This window comes from Dromiciops gliroides, chromosome 3, assembly GCF_019393635.1.
Source record: "Dromiciops gliroides isolate mDroGli1 chromosome 3, mDroGli1.pri, whole genome shotgun sequence".
NCBI classification, from domain to species: Eukaryota; Metazoa; Chordata; class Mammalia; order Microbiotheria; family Microbiotheriidae; genus Dromiciops; species Dromiciops gliroides.
The window spans coordinates 487129813-487134266 of NC_057863.1; the positions used below are offsets into that span (position 1 = coordinate 487129813).

The 4454-nt window shown below is 39.3% G+C and overlaps 1 pseudogene; it reads right to left on the minus strand.

Annotated features, from left to right (window-relative positions):
- Positions 1-3114: 3114 nt before the first annotated feature.
- Positions 3115-3584, minus strand: LOC122751155 (annotated as a pseudogene).
- Positions 3585-4454: the final 870 nt, after the last annotated feature.

Genomic DNA, 4454 nt, shown 5'->3' on the forward strand with positions numbered 1-4454 from the left:
CTTCTGTTGATAACCAATGGAGGTTGGAGGTGGGGGGCGGTGGGAGAAATAGACAGAACAACTCTAACCCATCATTTTTTTTTATGGTAACATAATGGAAAAGGACATGTAGCCACATAACGATTGCATGTTTCAGCAGATTATTCTGTAATATTTTTTTTAATTCTCCAGTTCCTTTAAACATAATTACCACATTACCTGACATTCTCAGATCTCCTGACAGACTTCGAGAAGACAGAATAATGTAATCTTGCTGTCACTACTATGCATTTTTTTATTGTGCAGGTACCTGGCCAGTAGCTAAGGTGGACTCTGGTGCCAACAATGTTATCTGAAATGCTATCAGGAAATAACAGGCTCTCACACTGTAATTAAAGTGAGTGGATTCCTTTGTGTATGGCAATAAATTCTGAGTCAGGAAAGTGGTAGATGGGAATAAAATAATCATCAATAGTTAATTCTATGAAAAAGTCATACTGTTGCAGACTTCACCAAAAGTTGAACCCTAATTTTTCAGTTTGTCACAGTATAAGGTTTCACATATAAGCCCCTCCTCTAGCTCCTCTTGCTTTGTTTCTGGCCAATAAAAGCTCCAGATGCCTCCTTCTACTTCTTTTCCCTCAATTTGGACTAAGAGAGATTATACAACAGACAAAATACCCCCTTAAAAAGCGACAGGGTCTTATTTCAGACTGGTTGGTTACAATTCTGACATTCTTTGTTCTGGTTAAACAATATCTAGGATATTATGTTCTGTATTAGAATCCAAATTTAGGAAGGACATTGACAGTTAAAGTGATGCGGAGGGACAGGGCTTTGTTATATGAGAACCCACTAAAGGAATTATACATGTTCATTTAGCCGCAGAAGTGAAATTATCAATGGTGGGGTAAGATAGTTGACTTTAAGTATTTGAAAAACTGAATGAAGGATTAGATTTGTTCTACTTGGCCCCCAGAAGTAGATTTAATCTCAGTTTAAGGAAAGCCTTCTTAATAGGACTACCTAAAAGTAGAGTTGACCACCTCAAGGAGATAATGGATTTGACCTATTATAGATGTTCAAAGATAAAGGAGCTTGCTGTTATTGTTGTTGTTGTTGAAGTATTTGGAAATAAGATTCTTTACCAGGAATAGGTTGAACTGATTTAGTATGAGATCATTTCCATATCTGAAATTACCTGTGTGAATTACATCTGCCTGTACAGCTTAGGTAGGTCCACATGGGATGTATACATATATAGACTTGTGCTTCGCAGATAGTTTAGCTGAGTATCCTTGGGATCTGACTTACTTCTCTCTGAGGGAGAGCAGAGGAGGGATGTGGGCACTTGATCTGTCTCCAAGAATAGTATTGGGTTAGAATTCTATCTAGTTGCTCTCTCAAATATCTCTTGTCACATTTAGGATATGACTCTGACTTCAAAAGAAAAGTTATTATTCTTCTCATACCATCTTAAGGGAGACCACAACAATTAGCTTATACTCACTATATCACCTCCTTCCAAAATGCTGTAAGATACATAAAATTCCATCACAAATATTTAATAGTAAGCAAACTTGTTATATAAGAAAGGAGCAAACAGAAATTGGAGAAATTATAAAGAGTAGAATGTATGAGAGAATAAGGAGGGAATATGAATTAGGCTACAAACTCTCAGTGTTCCCAAAGTGATCTGACCCAGGGTGAAGTTAGAGGACTACTTTACTGATCTGGGTTTGGATCTGCATAGCACATTTGTGAGCTTGCCCTTGGTTGGAGCTCCAGTTGACTGCTATACTCAACATCAGCCAGCTGGAAAGCACTGCTGATTCAAAGGGACAAAACTGCAGGTTCCTCATTTCCCTTTTGATTTGGGATTCTTGCTCTGGTTATTCTGCTGAAGGAATCAGACTGATCTAGGTCTCAAAGTTAGACCCTGATCCACCTCTGGTGTCATTGCCACATAGCTATTTTTTCCTTCTGAATTTGTTCCTTCCACAGTACATAGCCTAGAGCCTGTAACCGTCTACTCTTAACCCTGGCATATCATCCCTATGGGCAGGTTCCCTCTTCAGTGGGCCTTGGATCTCTAAACAAGAATTGCAGTGGAGACAGAGTTGTCACTTCGCACCTGTTCTTGCATCCTGAACAAGTTTGGGCACACATTTATGAATCTGTGAACTCTTCTTGCATGGGTGCAAAGTCTCAGTCATCTTTTAGTTCCTTTGGCTGGAATGTTTCACACAGTGGGCTGATGGCTAGACCTTGTCCTTCAACTTTTCTGTCTAACTCCCTATGCTAACCTTGTCTGGAAATATCATTTACTCTTATTATTTCTTGGATTTCCCAATCAAGACTCAGCCTAGTATATTTTCTACATCTTTTTGGATAAGTTGTATTGGGGAATTCAGCTGTAATTATTCCTACTATTCTGTCAGTAGCAGTCAACTGAAACACTGACCATGAGCAAGTGCACAGTTATGTTGCATAAATCCCAATTCATGTCAGGAACTTGCAGAGTTTAGACCAAGAGAGTGTCCAAGAGAAAAGCTTAACAGGTTCAGAGTGACATAACTATAGGCTTTCCTTTGGTTTGGGCTTCCTAACTTGGTTATTTCACCACAGTCTTAAAATTGGACTGAGAGCTGTAATACCACTGCTTCTGTGTTCACAACCACCAAGTTGCTTGCTTCTATCCTTGTTCCAAGATTAGTATATGGCCTAAAACCCATGAAAGTTGTCTTCCCTGGACCGATAATCCTAGGCACAGGTTCCCTCTTCACTTGTTCCCTAGATCTGGAAATTAGCACTGAGTAGTAAGCAAAAGAACTAACATTTTGTATTTTCAGCAGACCCATTGATGTACCATTTAGGATCTCTTTTTTCCCTGGCATATAGTCACAGGCAAATCCTAGTATTGTCCCTGTGCTGGAATGTCTGTACAACAGTGCTACAAGTGAGGTATCACTTAGCTAATGTGTCCTCTGATATCTCCATCTAAATGTTGAATTGGGTTGAGAAAATTACTCAATATAATTTTCAATTGTTTTTTTTTCCTGATAAGTACTTGCTCTAGTATTTTTTTTGTCAACTCTTTATTGAGTAATTGGGGAAAGGCAGACAGGGTCCAGTTTAGTCATTCTTGGCAGCAGCCTTCCTCATGGCAGCCAGGACATTGCTAAGCTCCTCTCTCTTCCTCTTAGCTCAGAAGGGAGTTCCCACCCTTTTTGATGAATTTTAGGGTTCACTTATCCTTGGAGATGTTTTTTGTGAGGCAACTGGGGTTAAGTGACTTGTCCAGGGTCACACAGCTGGTAAGTGTTAAGTGTCTGAGGCAGGATTTGAACTCAGGTACTCCTGACTCCAGGGCTGGTGCTCTATCCACTGCACCATCTAGCTGCCCCTATCCTTGGAGACTTTTAAAAATTCCATGACCCGCCTCTCATAAGGGGCAAACCCACACACCTCCCAGATCGTATCTCTCACAAACTTGGTGTGTTTGGTCAGGCACCAATGGCGGCTGCAATGCCATGGCTTTGAAATGTTCTTAATAATTTGTGTCCCTTGTTGAGGCCCATGGCCATGGTGTAGTGGATGGACATGGCTGCAGTGCAATTGTAGCCTCAATGGCAGCTGCAACAGAAGGAAGGCTTGATCTGGTACTTTTTCTAGTTCTTTTCTGGAATAGTTATCAGAGAAAGATTGGATACACTATTTCCTTATTCTTCTCCATTTTGGTTGGTCACTCCACAAATAATCTAGCTGAATATATATAATAGTCTTTCCTCATGCCTCATCCTTTTTTCTTCTACTCCTTAGTTTTTTATATTGTTGATAACTTTCTCCTGGATCCAGATGTAATAAGAACCACTAGATTTTATTGAGTAGTGATATGACATGATTAGACTTGCATTTTAGGAAATCACTTTGGAAGTAGAGCAGAGGATGGATTGGAGTGGGGAGAGATTTGAGGCACAGAAAAAAAAAAACTACATGCTATTACAACTATATGTTATTACAATAGTACACTCATGAACTAATGAGGGCCTGCACCAGGGTGGCAGCTGTGTAAATGGAGAGAAGTATATATACATTAGAGATTTTGGTAGAAATCAAAAGCCTTGAAAATAGATTGGATATATTAGGTGAGTAAAAGTAAGAAAATGAGACTGACCAAAGATTGTGAGCCTGCAAGACTGAGAGCATCATGGTGTCTTCAATAGTATTAGAAAAGTTTGAGACAGAGAATAGTTTGAAGGGAAGTAAAATGATTCTTTTACTAATTGTCTAACTATTCTTTCTCAGTCTCCTTTCCTGGCTCTTTATCCAGCTTGTGCCCACCAACAATGAATATCCCCCAAGGCTCTGATCTGGGTTTTCTTTTTGATTCCTTCTTGACTGTTGAGGTAATCAACTCTTATGGATTAAATTATCATCTGTTTGTATATGATTCCCAGAAATATATATTCAGT